This window comes from Grammomys surdaster, unplaced genomic scaffold (assembly GCF_004785775.1).
Source record: "Grammomys surdaster isolate TR1022 unplaced genomic scaffold, NIH_TR_1.0 211, whole genome shotgun sequence".
Classification (NCBI taxonomy): Eukaryota; Metazoa; Chordata; class Mammalia; order Rodentia; family Muridae; genus Grammomys; species Grammomys surdaster.
The window spans coordinates 1,559,268-1,582,400 of record NW_021604656.1 but is presented as its reverse complement, the minus strand read 5'-3'; the positions used below and the strand labels follow the sequence as shown (position 1 = coordinate 1,582,400).

Genomic DNA, 23,133 nt, shown 5'->3' with positions numbered 1-23,133 from the left:
GTTTTCTTGTACTGGGAACCCGTGTGCAGTGCTTATACAGAAACTTCTAGAAGCTTTTTCCCTGAGTGCTTTTGAGGGATGCTCCCAAGGTCAAGGCTTCAGACACACAGTTTGAAAGGCAAACTGGGCAGGGAGGGGACTCCAGCAGCTGGCTAGCAACCAGTCTTGCCAACAGAACTATTTCAGCCTGAGAAGGGCTGGTGGGGGCCTTGCTACCGGCTTCCCGTGTGTGTCCCGTTCTCTATGACACACACCGTTTTATACTTACCTAGAAACAAACTTATTCTAGCAACAAATGACAGGCATCAGATGGGGACAGACAAAGCCACTGAAAAATAACGGGGCTCTTTTTATAAAGAAATTATACCTCTTGTAGTATAAAATATATTGTAGTCAACCAAGGGCTGGTTGACATGTTGAATTCAGTCAATGGCTCTAGATAAAAGGCATCACGTGTCCAAGACAAATGCAACAAGCTCTGGTCCCAGGGAGTTTCTATTTGACAGTGAGAGAATTTGGTTGCCCCTAGTGTGCTGAAAATACTCAGCACTGACTTCTCAATGGAGCTAAGCAGTAGCTCATTCTCTTTTGCACGCTAGCTCCAACCTGTCTATTGGTCATCTGTGCTTCTGGAAGGAGCACATTGACCATGAACAGATGTATTTTCAGGGCTAAGCTGATTTCTGTGACATTAATTGATTTTGGTAATGATTTTTCCAGGAAACAGCTGATCTATCAAAAGTGAAGATGATGGTTTCCATGTTGTCAAAATTGCTGATATTCTCTCTCTCTCTCTCTCTCTCTCTCTCTCTCTCTCTCTGTGTGTGTGTGTGTGTGTGTGTATGTATGTATGTGCAAGCACCTATGGGTGCATATGCACATATGTGCACACGCATGTGCATTAATTAGTATGGTGACCAGAGATCCTTGCCAAGGGAATTCTTTGGTGGCACTCTTACTTACTTAACTTGGAGCTCACACATTTGGTTAAGTTGCTGGCCAGTGAGCCCCAGAGACCCTCCTGACTCTGCTGCCTCAGATAACAGACCTGACCTCTGTGCCTGGCTCTAATGTGGGTGCATGGATATGAACTCAGGTTTTCTTTCTTCCATGATGAGTGCTATACTGACAGAGCCATCTCTTAAGCCCTGGTGGCCTTTTAAAGTTGACTTTACTAATGCCTGCATACAGCAGGCAAGAGCATAGTATAATCTATTTACTTTCAAAGAATGCTTTAGTTTTTAATTACTCGGGAGGCAAGTATCTCTTCTTTGACCCTGTGAGATGGTTTTTTGAAGGGATGGGAGCAGATATCCCCTCTCTTTTCCTTGCTGTTGCTTCTGGCAAGCTCTGAAGAGAGAGTTTGTACAGTCCTCTCCCTGGGGCAGCAAGTGCTGTCCTGTAAATCAGTCCTGTCCACTGGACACATAATAGGAGTGTTACATGCATAATTTGAATTGAGGATTAGTCACCTCAGAAGAGAAAGAGGAGCAGGGAAATCAATTTTAGCTTTTCCATATTTAATGTTTCACATATTAAAAACCACCACTTAAAGGTATAGTCAGTATAAAACACCAATACTCTTTTTTTTTCTCTTTTTACTTCCCCATGCTAGGTCTTAGACTCACAGGACATTTTAATACAGATCAGGTAGACTGTGTGGCCAGTGGCTGATAAAAGCTAAAAGGGGTCCATGAAATGGCCTAGTGGGTAAGGGTTACTGCTACCAAGACTATTGACTCAAGGTCAACCCTGGGATTCGCATGGTGGAAGGAGACCAGTTCCTGCATGCTGTCTTCTGACTTCCAAACATTCACCTTCCCACATTCCCCCCACGTACGCAAAATAAATAAAATGTAACAGAATGTAAAATAATCATAAGAGTTAAAATGCCAGGGTCCATTGCCAACTTAAGACCATTACAAATAAATGAACAAATGAGTCACACTGGAACAAGACCCGGTTCTTTTTTCTTTGCAGAGATCTGAGCCTATTCATTTCTCTTTGTGTGTGCACATGCCAAGTGTGTGAATGTGTGTGTGCCTGTGTGTATATGCATGTGGGTTCACATGTATGCGGAGGCCAGAGGATCATGCCAGGAGTTCTTATTTATTGGCATGTAGTCTCTTGTTGAGCTTGTCAGTGACTGACTAGACTAGCTCCAGCCAAACCCCAAGACTCCACCTGTCTCTACTTCTTCAGCACTGGGCTTACAAATGTGCACCATGTTCTGGCTTTCTATGACAACTGGGCATCAAATTCAGGTTTACACAGCAGCCCTGTGCTGACTGAGCTGTCTACCCGGCCCTCTTATTTACTTCTCTACTGGTAAATAAAGAGGACCAGCTCAAATAATTGCTATGATTCTATGAGAATTAGCTGTCTGCATTCAGTCTTCCTGGAGTCTAGAGGTCTGCTGTTGCGGAAGCCAGGGATAGGCACCAACTTCTGTCTCAAGGTACTGGCCTTGCTTAAGTCAGGTTTAAGTTCCTTTACTGAGAAAGTACCAGCAAACTCATTGGTAAGCTCAAGACCATTGGGCAGGCAGTGACATGCTGTGTGGCTAGATAGTCATCTTTGGATGCTATCTGTCATCAGTATGAATATTATCAGTGTAAATCTGCTTATTTTTATGCCAGCAGACAAGGTTTGTGTGAAATGTAACTCTCCACACTTCACTAATGCAACCTGCCTGTAGTTTGAAGCCACGTCGTGACTAACTTGAAAGGAAGGGAGGGTGCCAGGGTGGTTCTGCAGGTCAGTCAGGGCTGGAGAGGCACCTGCTGACGCCACTGAGTTCTCTGGCTTGGAATTCATCATGGTGGACTTTGAAAGAGAGCAGTGTCTTGTGTCAAAGAATTTCAGGCAAAACATTCTCAAGAACAGTTAATGTCTGGGAAGGGATTGTTTTTCTTAGAAAATGGGAACACTCGGGAACTTTCCGTTAGGGCTTTATACAGTGCACACACCCACATGCCCATATACCTTCAAATCCACAGAGCCACACACTCACACACCCACACACCCACACACCCATATACCTTCATATCCACAGAGCCACACACTCACACACCTGCCCATCCAGTCACATGCCCACAAATTGACATAACCCGTATTCCCACACATCTGCACAACTACACAGCTACACAACCACCTATGCACACACCCACACATAATACCTGCACATCCACACACCCACAGACCTACAAACCCACACACCCATATTCCCACAAGCCCCCACAGCCACAACTCACATACATTCACACACACACTCACACACACTCACTCACACACTCACTCACACACACTCACACACACACTCACACCTGCACATCTGCATGCCCAATGCACACTCATACTTCCAGATCTCAACTTTCCATCCACATAGCCACACACCCGCACATCTGCACATATCCATACACTCCTCCACTCACATCTCCACTTATCCACCCACACGCCCATATCTACACATTGGTACGCACATATCCTCACAACCACCCCCACACACATCTGGATACACACACTAGCACACCTACATATCCATACACTTCCACACAGGTATCCACACATTCACATAGCAGAAGTCTTACACAACCACAAACCCACACATTCAAAATATCTACACACCCACACCCATGTACCCATGTAACCAACCACACACACAACCACTCACACATTCAAAATATCTACACACCCACATGCATATACACATGCTCTCTCTCTCTCTCTCTCACACACACACACACACACACACACACACACACGCTCATAAAAACACATACCACACTTCTTTCTTTAATATCTCTAGAGGAGTAGGGCTGAGACATGCATTAAAGCTCTAAGAATCCTTTGGGGAGGGGAAGCTCCTTGCCTGTTACCCTTAGGTTTCCAGGTATTTGCATGTGTGTTTGATGCTGGGGTTGAACTCAGGGCCTGCAGCTGATTTCTTAACAGCTAGGAAACATTTGAGTTCGGGGTCAGAACCCATGCCTCTGCCTTCAGGGCAAAGCCAGGCAGAAACTACTCAGCTCTCTATAGCATTCAAATCCAACCCTTGAGACCAGTCCAGCTCAAGGCTGGACCTCCATAAGGCTAGATTCACCTTCCCAGCGTGATGACCGAGCATGGAATACCCTGTGTGCAAGCATCCGAGATCAGTAAGTTACCTTCTCGTCTCCTCACTAATGGAATGGTGCCCCGAGAGTTACAGAGCAGTAGCTATAATGATCCTATAATGATCCTATAATGTGGTTGGTTCATTGCTCAATGACTTGGCCAAGCATCTGGCTTCTTTGTCTTGACCTTCGCCCCTCTCTCACGCCTTGAACTTCACCGGTGGTCATCAGATACAGAGAGTGAAAGGGGCAAGGGAGGAGAGGAGTTGACCAGCGGATACTTGTTTACTGATAGGAGCAAGGTGCTCTGGTGTGCTCAACAACCTCAGATAACAACAATTAACTCTGCGTTTCGAAAAGCAAGGAGAATGTCCTGTAGAGTTCTCACCGTAAGCCGGTGTCTGAGGAGGGAGACAAGCTTAGCCTGATTCCCACATTATACAGGTATCAGCATGCAACGTGCCACATTATTTATATAAGTCTGTATGTTTAGAACTATTACTTTCATATAAGTTTCATTGCAATTTTAAAAGGATGAGCTAGAGAGATAGTTTAGTCAGTAGGATGCTTGTGTCACAGGCATGGGGGGTGGGGGGTGTCTGGGTTTGAGCCCCAGAAATGCAAGTAAAAGAAATGCAGTATGGTTGCATGGGCTTGCAGTCCCAGTACTGAGAAGATAGAGGCAGATAGATGCCCAGGATGCATTGAACAGCCAATCTAATCTAACAGGCTAATGGGAGACCCAGTGTCAAAGGAATGGATAGCATTTCTCGGAGTGGTGTTTGGCTGTTATGTGCTCACAAGGGCAACCGTGCACATACTAACATGTATATACCTCCATGCATGCATGCACTTAAAATTTAATTAAAAACAGTGAATGGAAGAAGATGTGTGTGCTCCACAGGAATTCCACACGCCCGTGGCAGTGAGGTCTGCATGAGTGCTTGCGAGCAAAGAGGAGCGTGGAATTACAGGGGAGTGGGTACGGCTGGGTGACCTAGATTTGAAACGCTTCTAAATTACCTACATTATCATGATGACCAAGAAAACGTTTTTGTTTTGGGTTTTGATTTTCCCAGGTGGGTTCACCTGGGAAGAGTCTTCCTTTCTTCAAATGTTGGTCTGACTCCCTCCAAATACATGTGTGGTGACCTCAGTACTTTTTAGGGGGCAGAAACGAATCAGGGTTTTGGAGCAAATATCTAAACATAATGCAAATGTACATATGGGAGAGAATGCGTAGTAATCTCAGAGTAGGGAGGATTTTTCTGAACTGAGATACTAAAAAATGATTTTAAGTCGGATTCATACAAAGTCTGCATTTCTGCACAAATACTAACAGCAGCATCAAAGAGCAGATATTTGCGACCTGTTTTAGTTGAGCCTGATTTCTTAATTGGGTGAAAGACTCATTTCTTAGACTCATCAGAATCCCTTGAGAGGTTTGCTGGGCTCTTAGTTCTAAGTCTTAGAACTGAAATATAGTTCTGTGATAGAGTCCTTGGCTCACCTGAAAAAGGCTCTGGGTTTGATTCTCACAACTGGAAAATAAGACAGACAGACAGACAGACAGACAGACAGACAAACTCTGAGCCACTGATTCAACAAGTCTGGTTCAAGATCTGGATGCAGTTGACTCTGCTTGGCCATGAGGAGTTTGAGAGAAACTCATTGTGTACACTAGGTTGGCCTTGAACTCCCAGAGACTCACCTCAAGACACAAAAGATAATACAATATTGTCCATTCATGCCAGGAGACATCTGAACAGAGGGTGAGAGCATATGGTGCCCAGAGATACAACCAGCTGCTTCTAACATGAAAATAATGCTCATTGTCTTGGATCAGAGGTCACCGCTCAGAAGCAGATCTCTTCACCCATCACAAAGAACAAAGAACTCAACATCATTCTGTATCAAGCAAGCTTGAGAAATCAGCATTTTCATCCCACAGAGTGTGAGGTGGAGAGACACTGGTGGTGACTGTGGAGTGGAAAGTCTAAATGTAGTGAGGTTAAGATTGATGACGTCAGCGGTTCTCAATGTATGGGTTTGTGACGCCTTTGGTAACCCTCTATCTCCAAAAACAATTTTATATTGCAATTCATAAGAGTAGCAAGATTACAGTTATAAAGTAGCAATGAAATAATTTTATGGTTGGGGGTCACTACAACATGAGGAACTGTACTAAAGGGTCGTAGCGTTACAAAGATGGAGGACCACTGGACTATATCCTTTAACCTAGAAGTCCTATTCATAAGAGATTTTTCTCTACAGATAGGTTTTAAAAATGAGATATTTATGCAAAAAGGGCCTTATCTGAGTAAGAGACTCTCTAAAGTGGATTTCTATGCGGTTGATGGAGAGCAAACTGTCTCTTTCAGTAGGCCAGCCCTGGAAGACTGCCTGGACACTGTGTTCAGATTTGTCTCTCTAACTCCCCCCGCCCCCCCCCCACGCCCATGGTTGATCTCTTTCCAACTGTAGACCATTGCATTGTTACCTCACCGTAGCAATAGACCTTAGTGTCTGACCAAGCTGCTAACTTGCATGCTAAATGTTCCCTTTACTTCCCAATTATTCACTGGAAAGAGAGTGTCCCTGGCAACTGAGTCAAAACTCAGTTGAATCTGTGTTGAATCTGTGTGAAGCAGGGAGCCTGCCCTAAGCATTGGCCAGAGGAGATTGGAGTCTGTCTGTCTTTTGTGCCTTGTGTTTCCTGATTTTTCGCATTGGTGATGTTTTTGGGAGGCTTTGACAGTGACATTCAGAGAATTTTCTCTCCTGCAATCCCCACCTTTTAGAAACAGTTCTAGCCTTCCAGAGATGCCTTAATGGAAATATAAGTCAAGCTTTAGGGCAAAGTCAGCTTGCTCCATAGCCCCGAGACTGCCAGAGGGACTCAGACCTAGGAACTGTAGAAACTGATAGAAAGTGTGGGCCTGGGGCTGGTAAACTGGATCACTGGGTGAAGCTCTCATGCAAACAGGAGGACCTGAGTTCAAATCCCCAGAACCCACTTAAAAGCAGCATGGTGCCATACGCCTTTAATACCAATGTTCTTACAAGAAGATGGGAGAGTGGGAAAATTCCAAGAAGCTCACATGCCAGCTATGGTAGTGGTGAGTAGCCAAGAGACTTGACTCAAACAAAGGAGGGAGACCAAGACTGACACTTGAGGTTGTTATACACACACACACACACACACACACACACACACACACATAAGCACTCTTTCTTTTCATACTATACGCCCTCTGCACACATACTGCATATATACACACACATACACACATGCATGCACACACACACTAGCAGTCTTTTTCTTTTCATCCATTCACTCCTCCCCTGCACAGGACTATATACATACATGCATACAGACAAACAGCCCTCCACACTGTGCACACAGCGCTTTGAAACCCAGAGCCCAGTGCTGAGTGGATTGCAGTCCTCCATTGGATTGCAAGGCTTACTGGATTTACAGTCTTGACCATTCCCGGGTGTAACATTACATGACTGAAGATTCTGCAGCTAGTACCTTGGATGATAGATAGTGCTCCTCCACAGATGTCCTATTCAAAACATTTTTCTGGTCTTCTAGGATGCTATGTCTTCTTTCTCTTCCTCCTTGCGCCCTTATGCTCAATTGAACCGGTGGTAAAGTACCCCATCTTTGTTAGGGAGCAAGTCACTGTTGCTGGGAACAGTCTCACTTCATCCGGTGACGTGGCCACTGATGCCCTCAGACTCTTGTTGAGTGTGTGCGAGTAGAGAGAAGATATATGTGGAGGTGTATACATGTGTGTGTATGTGCTGGTGGGCATGCACGTGGCAGTCGGAAGTCAAACTCAGGTGTCATTCCTCAGGAGTGTATGACTTACTTTGTTTTATGAGACAGGGTCTCCCACTGAACCTGGGACCTGTTGACCCAGGCTGGCTGGTCAGTGAGCCCCTGGGGATCTGCCTGTCTCTACCTCCCCAGTAGTGCAATTACAAGAATTCACAATGGCGTTACATCTACATTTGTGTGTGGATTCCAGGGCTCAGGCTCAGTTCCTCAGGCCTGAATAGCATCTACTTTACCTCTTAAAGACTTAATTTCACCTCTGTCCATCACTAGCTGCTCTTGACCTCTGCCCAGCACTAGCTTGCTGTCCCACTGTTTTCTGTCTTTTCTGATGTTTTCCCTGCTATTTCTTTACTCTGTACTTCCCTTGCTTCAGACCTTCTTTGTCCCTCTGCAGAGTAGCTGGGATCTCTCCAAGGGTGGCCTACTCTCCTCGGCTGCCCCTGAGATGCTGGTTGGGCCTTCTCTTGCTGCTGACAATAGTTTTCCCTTTAGCATCTCCTTTTAGCATCTAAAAGGCTCACACTACTTTGCTGTGCAAAACATGTGGCCTTGAACAAGATTAGACAGTGATCCTTCAACGACAGCCAGCCATGGGTTAAGGGACAGTGGGTGAGGGGACTAACTCAGTTGTCTTGCTGTGGTGGCAATGACATAATCCCGTGCTATTGTAGCTTAGGGATCACCCAAGACCCACTCATGGGGCTGGAGAGAGGGCTCTGCAATTGAAAGCATGTACTGCTCTTACAGATGACCCCAGCTTGGGTCCCAACACCCACATGAACAATTCACAACTGCCTGTAACTCCAGTTCCAGGGGAATCCAACAACCCCTTCTGGCCTCCAAAGGTACCATCACTCACGTGCTCAGACATAGAAGTAATTTTTTAAAAAGAAGTATTAAAGGGGTTGGGGATGGGGCACACAGTCCACCAAAACACATGTCACTACCATTGATTCATGAAAGGCGCCAGAGCAAGGGATTAGGGCAGAGCTCTGTGCCCAGGGATTGTTGTCCACGGTCAGCTGATTAATCTGCCCTTTTCAGTTTGTTTGTACACACATTCTGTGGGTTGGCAATTCTCACCCCTTGGGAATCCAGCAGTAGCAATGAATGGAGCAGATAAAAAGCCAATGAATAGCTTTTATAAAGCAGACGTGCAATCCAACTTCAAAATGGGAACTGTGCAGGAGGCCAGGAAAGCATGCATGCTCCAGAGATGAGAAAGAGGAGGCCACAGACCACCAGGGTGAGACTGGGCTGTAAACTAAGGCAGCTGGGCCAGAGACATTCTCACCAAGAAGGGTGATTCAGGAGCACAAGCCTGTAACAGACCAGAATGTGAGCCCCGTGGAAGTCTGGAGAAAGAGCAGTCTGAGTACAAGGAACAGTCAGTAGGAAAGTCCTGAGGCAGGAGCATGCTTGGTGTGTCAAGGGCAGTGGAGACTTGTGTGGCAGGAAAGAAGTGAGCTAGGGGCACAATGGTAGAAAAAGGTGTGTGGTGTGTGCATGTTTGTATATTTGTGTGTGGCATATATGTGTCATGTATGTGTGGTGTGTGAATGTGTGATATATATATATATATATATCTGCATGTGTGTGTGTTGTATATAGTGTGTATCTGTATGTGTGGTATGCGTATGTGTATGTGTGTATTTGTGTGTGTGTTGTGTATGTGTGATGTGCATGTGTATGTATCTGTGGTGTGTGTATGTTTGTGTATTTGTATGTGTGTATATGTGTGGTGTATGTGTGTGTGTATGGTGTGTGTATGTGTGTGGTGTATATATATGTGTGTGGTGTGTATGTAGTGTGTATCTGTGTATGTGGTGTGTGTGTGTGTGAGACACCACAGGGGCTGATTGAAGGGTTTGAGCATAATGAATGTTCTAGAGCCCACAGGGATTGGAGTAGCCCAAGGGCCACACGTAATTGGCCAGCGGGGCAGCAGCTGCCGAATGCCTGGTCCTAGATCTGAGTGCTTGCAGAGCTGGTAACAGCAGTGGAGAGTGACCTGTGGATGTGCCCGAGTCTCTCCTGAAGGTATTGCTGGAGTAGATGGGAGGCTTGAGGGCAGTTGGAGTAAGGAAGACTCCAGGTTGCCTGTCCTAGGTAACTGGAAGGATCCTGCTGAAAGGAGCTGAGTCGATGATGCTGCAGGGGAGTCGGGAGTGGCTGTGTGGGGAGCTCAGCTTTGTTCAGGGGGCCCACAGGATGTCAAGGAAGTCATCCACATCTCTGCAGGCTAGGGGGAAGGTCCTGGCCGTAGGTTGTGAGGTCTGTGGCTGTTGGCATAGGGCTGACGTTTAAGTCAGCGAAGACATGCCACCTGTGTGGTGGTGGAGAAGCAGTGAGCCACCAGGGTGAAGGAGCCTGCCTTCTGGCTTGGTACACAGAGCCCTTCTCGCCTTCCTTCACCAGCCTGGCAGAGCTGTTCTAAGAATGTATTGGAATTGCTGGCATCTTATGTTTGGTCCCCTGGCTCTAGGCTTGCCCTGTACCTGCATGGTCTTCATGTTGCTTGTTTTAGTGGAAGTGGACTTCCCTGTGCCAACCTGGTGGTTTTCCATTCTCCTCACACCTGATGTCTGGCTCACTCCCCCAAGTTTCCACTGGAGCTGTCTGTGACCTGTTTGTGACTTTGCTAGCTGTCTTAGTTAGGGTTTTGTCATTGTGAAAAGACACCATGATCATGGACTCTTATAAAGGAAAGCATTTCATTGGGGCTGGCTCACGACAGTTCAAGGGTTCAGTTCATTGTCATCACAAGGCATGAGGTGAGGGGTCAAGCACTGCAGCATCTAGGCAGATGCGGTGCTGGAGAGGAGCTGAAAATTCTACCTCCCGATCCTATCCGCAAGCAGCAGGAAGAGATTGCTATACTGGGCGTGGCTTGAGCATTTGAGGCTCAAGACCCTCCTCTAGTGACCACATCCTCCAATAAGACCGCACATACTCCAACAAGGCCACACCTCCCTATGGGCCTATGAGGGCCATTTTCATTCAAACCACCACACTGACCTTATGTGTTGTAACCATGAAAGGGCTCCTCCTGGCATCCAGAGCCTGTCGGCTAGAGCCAGTGTCTGCGTGGACAGCTCCCATCCCCGCCATTGGATGGGATTTCTTTCTTGGAACATTGCTCAAACATCTGGCTTGTCCAGTCACTCTGTAAGTTCTTGAAACGGAATGGGACGCATTGCATTTACACGCCTTAACCGAGTGGAGCCACACTGATGGAAAACCTTCCATTTGGAAGTGGTTTCTAATAATTGGATTTTCAAGTTTTTAATTTTGCCGATAGGAGACTAAATCTGTCGTCATGGTTATTTGTTTATTTATTGTAAACAATTTATTTATTTATTTATTTATTTATTTATTTATTTATTTATTGTGTATGTACAGGTCAGAGCATCACTTTGGGGGTATTGGTTCTCCCCTACCATGTGGGGTTAAGGAATGAAACTCAGCTTTCAGCCCCAGTGCTTGGCAGTGAGTACCTTTATCTGCTGAGCAATTTCACTGGACCAGAAAGAAGGGAGACATTTGTTCATTATCCCCCCATCTCTCTTTTTCCTTCCTTCTTTCCTTCCTTCCTTCTTTTTCTCTTCTTCTTCCTCCTTTTTCTTTTCCCCTGCAAACTCCAAGGATCTTCTCTGCCAGTGTACACTTTTCTTACCTAAATGGTGTTTCCTACATAAATGGAATGATGTTTTAACAAGATACCGGGGAGGATTATTTTCAACTGCACAGACCCCCCCCCTTACCAGTGCTTACAAACTTGAACATACATGGGGGCATTTTGCTCTTGAAGTTGCTTGAGAGAGGCAGGTAAGCAATGCAGATCCATAGATGCCCTGTGCCAGGCACGAAGGGGATTTATAACTTTAGCTGTAGCTTTTGTTTATTTCATTTTTTGAGACAGTCATCTAACACAGATTGGTTTAGAACTCCTGAATGTCCTGCCCTCACCCCCTTACACAGAATCACAGGAGTGAGCTGCCACAGTCTTTCCGTAACCACATTTAAATGATCTAAAAGACTGGAATAATCAAGATGGCTCAGAAATTAAAGGTACTTCCTGCCAAGCCTGATGACCTCAAGACCCATCCCAAGGGCCCATAGAGTGAAGGAGAGAACTGACTCCCAAAAGTTGTCTCCTGATCCCAACATGAACACCACAGCACTCTCCCTCGACATACACAGTAAATAAATATTAAAAGATACAGAAGTGTTATTGGTTTAAATAATATAGGTATAAACATAAAGACAGAGGATTATCATTTTAATGTGCAATTGATGTCAGAATCGTGTGTGTGAGCTGTCCAAATCAAAAGCCTTCAAATCCAGTACTGCCTGCTTTGACAAAGCCCAGATGCTCTCCCAGTAGCTGATGGCTACAATGTTTAAAAGTGTGAGCTGGCTCGGCTCTAAGTGCTGCGCCCAACAGTCCCCACTCCTCCCTGCCATTAACCCAATATAAAATTAGAACTGGAAGAGAGGTGTGCATTTTCATTGGTCTTCTGGAGAAATTAGATTGGGGAAGCGGCTGTCAGACCAGATTAGATCCTTGCTGTTTATATCGTGTAGTGCAGACAACAGAAGACTGTCTGCTTGGCTAATATCAACATTTTTACTGACACTTCTTGCTAAAGGATTAGGAAAAAAAAAAAACTTCCTGTATATGGTCTTCTGTATTTTTATTGTGGGGAAATCTTCACAACATAAAAGCTGCCACACTAAACCATTTCCAAGTACACAGTCTGATGGCATTGGTGCAGCCATGTTGCTGGGCAGTTCCACCACACGGATCCCACACAAACCCTGTTTCGAGAGCGTTCCATCCTACAGGACCAACATTCCACTCATTCAGCAACTCCCATTAACTCTGCACCCCAGTTCTGTGTCCTGCCTCTATGATTTTGAACATGGCCTACATCCTCACAGACGAGACCACAGACTCTGTGTATGTGATTTTCATGTTGGTGTGTATGCACATGCATTCGTGTGTGGACGTATTGAAGATGCCGTCTAACCGCAGGTTTTGACACTGGGTCTCCTTCTAGTCTGGAACTCTTCAGTCAGGCTGGTCAACAAACCTCATGTTTCTTCTTATCTCCATCTCCTCAGTGCTGGGTTATCAGCCATCACACCTGGAAATTTCTTTTTTCTAAGTGTGTCTCGGGAATGCTCCATTGAGTCTTCTTCTCAGCCTCAGCATCTTTTTGCGACAAGCTTAGCTCCTCTTACTCACACTGTCTTCTAGGTTGGTGTGTGATGTTGGAACTTCTCCCACAACCCTGACCCAGGCTGAAGGACACGCCTTCTCCTGTATATATTCCACTTGTTTATCCCTTCATTTGCTGGTGGGATGTGAAAGGCCCCCAGCTCTCAGCTCTTGTGAATAATGGTGGCTGTGAGTACTTGAGGGCCAGCAATCTGCTGGTGGCCCATGTCCTGGGAAGTGGAGTTACTGGATCACTTAGTAATTCTATATTTAGCGTTCTCCAAAGAAGCAGTGCCTTAGTCTGCCTCTGCCATCATAGTGAGTTTTTGCTTTTCTACATCACTGCCATCATTTGTTATTGTCCCGTTTTAAAATGATGTGTATATCTGTGTGTGTGTGCCCATGGAAGTGGGAGCATGGCATATTAAGGCTGTTGTGAGCTAACTCAGGCTCAAGGAACAGAATTCATGTTCTTTGGAAGAGCAGCAAACACTCTTAACTGCTTAGCCATCTCTTCAGCCCTCACTTACAATTTTATTTTGTTTTGAATAGTTACCTTGAGTGTAAAGCAGTCCTTCACTGGGCTTTGGGTTTCTGTGTCTAATGGCTGGCGTCAGACCCTCTAAAGCAGATGTGTTTTAGAGAAATGTCTGGAGATTCCTGTTGGTGCTTCTGTTTGCTCATCTTTTACTCTCTCGATTGTAGACATTCTTTCTATATTGAGGGTCCTAGATCCTTCTGAGACTGCACATTGGCCCCTCTTCTCTGAATTCCTCCTTAACTTTCTCAGTAAAAATCCTTTGCTAGGCAAATGTTGAATGAAACCTAACTTATTTGCTTATGTGGGATGGTGAGGGATCTTAAGTGGTTCAAAACTACCTCAAAAAGGGAGAATAAACTTAGACTACCATTCACAAAGTTACCCCAAAGTTACAGAAGTCAAAACAGTGTGGCTCTAGCATATGTGGGAGCCTGGGGACCAAATGGGTAGACATAAGAATCGAGAAACAAAGGCTCGTGGTTACACTTGACTAATAGTGTGGTATGTGGTATAATGTGTGAAGTGTGTGTGTGTGTGTGATATGGTGTGAGATGTACGTGATGTGTGTGATATGTGGTATGTATGTGTGCATGCCCACACATGTGCTTATATATGAGTGTGTACACGTGCCCATAGAGTCTAGAAGAGAGCATTACATTCTGGGACCTGGAGTTTCAGGTAGATGTGAACTGCCCAAGCTGAGTGCTGGGAACTGAACTCAGGTCCTCTGAGAGAGCAGCCAGCACTCTTAACCACTGAGCCACTTCCCTAGCCCCCGTTGTTTCATTTTTAACAGGGGCCTAGGCTATCAATCAGAAAAGGTGGGAGCACATGAGGGTGGAGTGAATGACGGTGAGACAACTGGACGTAAGGAAGGGATGCCGCCTGAAACACAGCTTGTACCTTGTCTGTGAGTTAGTTCTTTGTGGATCAGCAGTACAAGCTACAGCCACAGAACTCTTAGAAGACACATGGGAGATCCCCATGACGTGGCATTTGGTGACAACGTCTCAGATTTGGAACCAAAAATGAGCCACAGGATAGCAAACAATTCTAAAACTCCCATCCAGTCACTTACCAGCTTGGTAAGTTTTATTTGGCTAGTGTAGAAGTGGACCTGACCTTGTACACATGGGCAGCCTTGCGCTCTGGTCTCTGACAGTGAGTAAGGCCCTCAGGCCAGTGTCACGCCGCGCATCGCTGCCTTGTTCCAGATGTGCAGAGTCCTGTCCCCCAGGAGCCTCTGTCCTTTAGACTTCCTTTCCCCAGGGGTCAGCATGCTGCATTGAACATTGATAACTGGCCCTTCGACCAGGGGGCAGTGTTATTACTTATCTCCTTGGTCATCGCTTTTACCAACATGACAGGAAAGAAACAAAGTAGACCCTAATATTGTAGCCAGGATCTGGTTAGTCTTGACAATACCCTAAGAGCATTTCATTGGCTCTTGATGTCCTGCTTACCCCAAATGAAAGTGCCAAGCTTAAGCTGTGAGCTTATTTGCCTCACAAAAGCTCCTCCAATCCCTGGTGTCCCCCATTCCTCCTCTATCCTTCTCTGTTTCATTCTTGCAGACACTGGGCATCCTGTGACGAGCACCTAACACTCTCCTGCCCAGTCTGCCTCTTCTACACTTGCCCTAACATTTCCAGACAAGGGTCTCCATCACACATAAAACAACCAAAAGGGGTTTATACTTAGGAGAAAGACAAGGCTTGTATGGTTGACTCTTTGATGACCAGGGAAACTTCACCATCAAATAAACCTACCGTGTGTTATAGTCAGCTAGGAAGGGACCTGGAACATGAAACAAACCAGTGTGTATATCAAGACATATCTCTATATTTATATCTATATCTAGCTCTCTATATGAAAATATAACTTGCAGTTGGTTGGGTGTGGTGTACCACTTTTCTGGGATTAGCTCCGAAAAAATTCCAGCATTTGGTAGGCCAAGTTTTAGCCCAGCTTGGGCTGCACAAGATCCTCTTTGTCCATATTATAATATAACTAAGTATGGCTTACTTGGAAAACTCATAGATGTATCTTTAACTTTCTTGCAAAACCACCCCTTTTCCATGTTACAATATCAATCATAGCCACTGTTCATTTGCTTTTTATGAATAGTTCAGGTTGGCTCTCAAGGGCGAACATTTTGGGAACATTTAAAGGGAACAATGAACGCAGTATAGGACACCTTTAGTCCTGGTACTCAGGAGGCAGAGGCAAGCAGTTCTCTGTGTATTTGAAGCCAGCCTGGTTTGCATAGCGTGTTTGAGGCCAGCCACGGCTACATAGCGAGACCGTACCTTGAACAAGAAGACAAGAAAGGGGATACTGTTACAATCTGAAGTGTTATAATGAGGGCATGTACCATGGAAGAGCAAGATGAACACTTCTCAGAGGTGGTGTCTGCATCCTGCGGGTGACATGAGAACCTCTGAGCTGAGGATGAGAAGATTGTCTGCAAGGAAGGAATCCAAGTTATTGGGTGTTTTTAAATGCCGAATTCCTTCGGCTTGTTCACTTTTCTCTAGTTTCACCTCCCCATCCTTGATATCCTTGAGTCCCAGAAAACACCTCTCCCCAGAATACAAGTATCCCCGGGTGCTCAGGCCCCCTCATCTGAAATGGAGAGTGCTTAGGAGCTCCACATACCTTCCTATAGACTTCCAACGGAACACTCCATATAATATCAATCCTTGTTACATTGTGTCACTTAGGGAAGAGTAACAAACGAATATGCATACTGATTATGTTAAATATAGACTATCTTTTTTCCTTGACGTCTTTGATCTGAGGTTGGTTGAATCTGGGGATGTAGATGCTGTGAGGGCCTGCTGTGTAGTCTCCATAGGTAGGAGTCCATCCTCATGAGGTGGACTTTCAATCAGGTGAGAGGACTTGTGAATAACCATTGGAATACCATCCATATTGACCAAAATTGTGTTACTATAATGAAGTATCTAAGGCAGGCTACTTTCTTTAGCTCGTGGTTGAGGTGCATGATGGAGAAGCCTTCTGTTTCTGGTGATAGCCTTCTTGATGGTGACATCCCGAGGTGATGTGGGGCATAGCTTGTATGTACATGTGACATGGTTTCTGTTCTTATAATGCCACAAGAATCAGTTGTAGGGGGCCATCTTCTTTTCACAGAGCCATGTTCCCAAGTTCCCATCTGTAAACACTAGAGCCATAGTGAGTTTTTCCCCACTCAACTCCTCCCCACTGGGATTAAAGCTCGAGGGACACTAAAATCACACTGAGCCACGGCTCCACTGAACACAATTTACCAGTCATGTCTATATCCCAAACACGCAGTGTGCTCAAGGCAGCAGACAAATTGAAAGAAAAACAAATTGCGAGCTGAGAACAATTTAGGGGGAAAACATTCCAAATAATTCCAAATGTGGCAAACAACAAATTAATCCTCAGTCAGCAACGTGTGATAGGAACAGGTGTCCTTTCCTGCACAGATGGTCTGTCCTGTTGTCTACTCCTGTTTAAATCCTGTCCGTGGTGTCCACAGACAGGGGCTGGAAGAAACCCAAAGACAAAGAATGGAATGCTGATTTCAAGGTTTAGAACAAATGGCAAATAGCTTTAGAGGATTTAAATTCTGGGGGTCTATCTAATTCTATCTCTCTCTATCATCTATCTATCTATCTATCTATCTATCTATCTATCATCTGTCTATCTATCTATCTTCTATCTATCTATCTATCATCTATCTATCTATCTAATTCTATCTATCTATCTATCTATCTCATTAATCTTTTACCTATCTCTATCAATCTTCTATCTATCTCTCATCTATCTACCATCTATCACCAATCTATCTTCTATCATCTCTCTCTCTCTCTCTCTCTCTCTCTCTTCTCTCTCTCTCTCTCATATCAATCTATCTTCTGTCTATCTATCTGACTACCCATGGATCATCCCTCTGCCTCTGGTCTTTTCTTTGAGTAAAGACAACCCTGCCACATGCACTGGATTCTAGGGCCTCCTGGACCCTTCCAGATGGTTTATCCAGCACTAAATGTATACAGTATTTCCCACTCCTCTGAGCCCTGTATGACTCTGCACTCTCCTTCCCTGCTCCTCAGTTGCTACACTTCTTTAAAGAGAGCGCTACACTCCTTGTCTGGTCTATAGCTGTCTCATACTCACTTCTGTGCTTCCGTGCTTCCCGCCATGACTCCCCTGTCACTTCCACCAGTTCATCTCTTGAGCAAGACTCACTTTGTCTTCACTGAACTCCCAGTTTTCCAAAGTCAAAGCCTCACTCTCTCTCTTTCATAGCACAGTGAGCCAGACTACCTGAGCGTCAGATGACAGATCCTTCTGGATTCCCTAGAATTTTGCGAATTGTTTTAAAACTTCAGATTTTAATTCTATGCTAATTCTAAGTAAATAAAAATGCTACTGGGAATGATCTAGATAACCACCTTATGTAATAGCACAGTGTTAACGTCAGTTCCACGCCCCCCCCATGTCAAGATGTTCCACTTTCCTAGTCCCCAGTAGGCAACTGTCAGGTTTAATCAGGCTGTGGTCGGTGCACTCTCTAGCTCTTTTGCTTAGCATAGGAATGCATTTATTTACTCTGCATGTGGCCTCTCACAGCAGGCGCTTCTGTTGTGAGTGCAAGGCCAGTCCCATCATCTAATAGGAATACAATCTAACCTGTTGTATTTGATATGTTATTATCAAAAAGAACTCATTTCCATTCCTCTGGATCTAGGAGCCAGTTTTAGAGCCAGTAGACACCGAATTACACACAGATGATTACTGCCTCTATCAGCATTTTTCTTGAGTAACAACTTTACAGAGGTACAACTCATCCAATTTAAATAATTAAAATGTATGATTTGGTGCTTCTGGTGTATTTCCAGGACTGACCCCATCAGCACTGTCAATGGTAGAGGATTTACGTGTACCTGACCAATCACCTCTCATCCCTCAGTATCTACTCACCTCATCCCAGGGCAACCACAGATAAATTTTCTCTCCCTGGGTCAGTTACCGTATGTCTGGCACTATAACAAACACCAGAGGCAATCAACTTAGAAAGGAAAAAAACGTTGTTTTGGCTCACAAGTTTTAGGGGTCCTTCCAATGACTGGTTGATAAGCCCCTGTTCTAAGCCTGGGTGATGATATTTCACGGTGGGAGTGTGTGTCAGAGCAAAAGAGAACGGGGAACAGATCACAGACCTTCAATCTCCTATGAGAACAGACCATAAGCACTCCCCAAGCTTTTCACTAGACCCCACTTCTTAAAGGTTCCACAGCCTTTAACACACGCTCCTTAGAAGACAGGCACGAACCTGACATAGGCTTTTGCTTCGTGTTTGTGCCTGAATTTGCTGAATGCAGGCTGAGAATGGCAGAGTCAGCACCTCATCTCTCTCCCATTCTGAGGGAGGCACATTTAGTCTCTACCCTTAATGCCATCCACACTGAGCTTTTCACAGTGTGCCCTTTGTCTAAGGAATCTTCCTTTTGTTCCTGGTGTGTGTGTGTGTGTGTGTGTGTGTGTATGTGTGTATGCACCATGCTTACTGTGGCACATACATGGTAGTCATCCTTGACAGGATTCAGGTCTCTCCTTCCACCATGTAGATCCCAGGGATTGAAGGATAGAACTCAGGTCATCAGCTTTAACAGCAAGCTCCTTTTCCTGCTAAGCCATCTTGCTGGCCCCATTATATCATTTAATCTTCAAGTACGTTGTAATTTGTCTTTTTGGTATAAACCCCTCTTGGTTATGTCATACGATCTCTTTATATTTCGAGGGTTTCATGTACCTGGTATTTGGTTGGGTGTTTTTCTATATATCATCAAGAGATACTAGTATATAGTTTTCTTGGGACATCTGTCTGGCTTTTGTGTCAAAGTAATATGATATGAGACTTGAGAAAGAGTAAGGAATGGTATTTCTTCTTTAACTTTTCTGGGTAAAGCTTATGGAGAATTGATAGTGTTTGGATTTTAAGGGTTTGTGGAACTCACTGGTTAAGCTGACTAGACCGGTTTTGTTTGTTTGTTTGTTTGGTGTGTGTGTGTGTGTGTGTGTGTGTGTGTGTGTGTGTGTGTGTGTAGCTTCTGGCTACTGATTTAATACCCTGGAGGACCCTCATGGATTTTATGGAGACAAGGAGCCCTTTGTATTTCTTATAGTCTTTATGTTTGTAAAGCCAGTCATCCTGCCTCCCATTTAATTCTGATTTTAGTAATTAGAGTATCCCCACCTATCTGGGTAGCTATCTTAGCTAAAGAGAAATTAATGACTTGCATGTGAAACGAACCAAAAACCAGGGGTTTTTGGATTTGTTTTTTTGAATTATCTATTCTTTATTCAGTTCCATCATAAGTCTGTGGCCCACCTGCCCCCGACTTCCACCTTGCTAGAATTTGCACAGGTCTTCACACCACCACCCCAGATGCCAAAGGACACAAGCATCCTGTTTTTCTCGCATTTTCTCCTTTCCATATGGCCCTGCCTTGGGACCAAAAATCCTTTCATCCACTTGCCATCTGGCCAACCCCAGTCTTCATAAGATGTTCCTTGGGCTCCAGACAGAGTCATATGCCCCAGTGGAGCCTCTTGCCTTCTGTAATTGTGTAACAGCATATGTTGTGTGGGCCATACTGAATAAAACTCTTGTGTTTTGGGACCCTAGATTGCTCTAGGCTTCTTTTGGCTAAACACTGACTTTGCAGGGTCTATGGGAGTATTTTATGGACATGAAGTACATAAACCATTCTGAGGTAGAACATGAGGTTATGTCCCACCCCTCTCCCGTTGACTGTACATCACAGTTTACATCCTTTGAGTACACTCTGTCTCAGATCCTTACAGACAGTAGCTTCTTGGATTCTTACCAACCTGGACTCTAGCCAAACCAAAGTAGATATTTCTTTAGACAGATAAACATTGGTAGCCTTGGATACTAGTACATTTATTATTGCTTCTTGGGCCAGCTGAATTATGTAGAGAGTATAACATAAGGTCCCATGTGCCAGGAAATTCTTCAAACTCTTGTGGTGTGAACGAAGAGCTCTGTTGGCAACACTAAGGTCCAGATCTAATGACATGTTACTGTATAGCTGTGTCCTTCCGTTCAAGCCAGGGCTATGTAGTTATAACACCAGCCAAGAGTGCATGAGAGCATAGCCCTCCCAGCAGCGAGGGCCTCCCATACTGAGGCTGGAAAGGGACATTTCAAATCAGATCCCAGATGCCATTGCTTTTGTTTTAAAATCTAAATTTCAGGACAATTTGTCATACTGCTGCATACCTAGATTGATCTTAATTATCTCATAAACATCAAATAGACTTAATCAAACTCCTGAGCAGACTTCCATTAATTAATGGTCTGACATCTTCCTGTTCTATTTTAGCACTGATGTTAAGTTAGTTGTTTGGTAAGGCGCAGTATATTCCATAAAAACTGACAACTGAATTGAGTCAGCTGTGTCTTAGTTAGGGTTTACTGCTGTGATCAGACACCGTGACCAAGGCAACTCTTAAAAGGATAACATTTAATTGGGGCTGGCTTACAGGTTCAGAGGTTCAGTCCATTATCATCAAGGCAGGAGTATGGCAGCATCCAGGCAGGCACGGTGCAGGAGGAGCTGAGAGTTCTCCATCTTCATCTGAAGGCTGCTTGCAGAATACTGGCTTCCAGGCAGCTAGGATGAGAGTCTTGAAGCCCACGCCCACAGTGATATACTTCCTCCAACAAGGCCACACCTACTCTAACAAGAGTAGAGTTCTACATCTCCTAATAGTGCCACTCCCTGGGCCAAGCATATTCAAACGACCACAAGTTGTTTGGTAGTATCTAGCACAGTCTAGAACACAGAAAACTTAGCTGACTCAGTACGTAGGCAAATGTGCAGGACATAGAAGAAGAAAATCATGAAAAGATCTCATGCTCTCTGACACAAACCCATTTCCTGCCTATATTTATTTACAGTTGATAGCTTTTTACTGCACTCTGAAAATTATTTTTGTACAGGAAAGCTCACTGTCGCTCCTTAGTAACTCAAAAACTAAGAAAATGAAGTCTTAGCATGCTGCCTCCTTGCAACAAAACAATAGGCGCCATGCTTAAAAAGCACATATCTAAGGTCAATTTTAGTTTAAAAATGTGGGCATGGTTTAGTTTTTCTATGGCTTTGCGTAGGGTGTCCCTTTCTTTGTCTAAGAAGGTCCAGAGGAAAGATATCTGATTGTTTGTAAATGAAGGAAGTATACTTAAATGATTTTATCTCTTTTACTATGCACTTTTGATTATGCATGTGTGTCTACGTGTGGGTATGTGCCTGTGTTTGCAGAAACCCATGGGCTCTAGAAGAGGGTACCAGATCCCCTGGAGTTGGAGTTATTAGACATTGACATGGTTCTGAGAGCAATGCTTGGGTCCTCTGTGAGAACAGAATGCACTTTTAATTACCACGCCATTTCTCTAGCCCCTAAGAAAGTCTATTCCCATGCTCTTTACACTGCTGGGCAATCCTCACAGGGAGCAGAGATCTCACTGGATTAAATCTTAGTAACAGTGAACACATACCTCGTATCATCATACTCATAATGGCAAGATCTAAGACTTTTTAAAAATTAAGCATGTACTTGTTTTAGAGTTCGTGATTAAAACATGCACGCTTCTTAGTGAGCATTTAAGTCTTCCTACCCAGAAGACACAGTCTATACTATGAGTTGTCTGACACCCAAGACAAAGTGGCCGGACCTGCCTTGTGGCAGCCTGTGAGTGGCCATGATGTCTCTTTATGGTATATGATGTTGGGGGCATAGAATTCCTTGTCTCTTGTTTCCAGTATGGCCACACTGATAATGACACCAACTTCTCAAAAAGGTAGAGGATTTCATGGACTAATAGAAACATTCAACATACTTAAGGCTGTATACTGGGAGCAGAAACATTTAATATACATAATGCTGAATCCTGGGAGCCTCGCTTTTCTTATTTACCCCTCTCAGAGTTTGAAAAGAAAGGAAACCATGTGTGTTTGTGTGTGTGTGTGTGTGTGTTTGTCTGTCTGTCTGTCTGTGTAATGTATGCACTGTGTACATACTTGTGCACGTGTGTGTTAGAGTGTACATGCACATATGTGTGTATTCACAGGACAGCCAGAGTTAGACCTTGGGTATCTTCCTCTTTCCCTCTCTAATCACTTAGTTATGATTTCAATTTGTTATTTGAGAACTCCATACATGGATACAATGTATTACAATTATGTATTCCCCCAACCCAACTCCACTGAATCCTGCCCCACTCCATTTCCAATTTCATGCTCTCTTTTTTCAATCTGTTGAATTCAATTTATGTTACACACATACACATACACATACTCATATATATACACATACACACACA

At 44.5% G+C, this 23,133-nt stretch overlaps 1 protein-coding gene across 3 annotated transcripts in view; it reads left to right on the top strand.

Moving 5' to 3' along the window:
- The window catches only part of Diras2 (DIRAS family GTPase 2), a 78,321-nt gene that overhangs the window by 52,799 nt on the left and 2,389 nt on the right, over positions 1-23,133 (top strand). The window contains exon 1 of one of the 3 annotated variants that reach the window (XM_028771998.1): positions 11,074-11,130. The exons of the other annotated variants lie outside the window; for them this stretch is intronic. The gene's annotated coding sequence lies outside the window, so the exon portion shown is untranslated. Of the gene's footprint in view, positions 1-11,073; positions 11,131-23,133 lie in introns of those variants that run through there. 3 annotated transcript variants of the gene reach the window in all.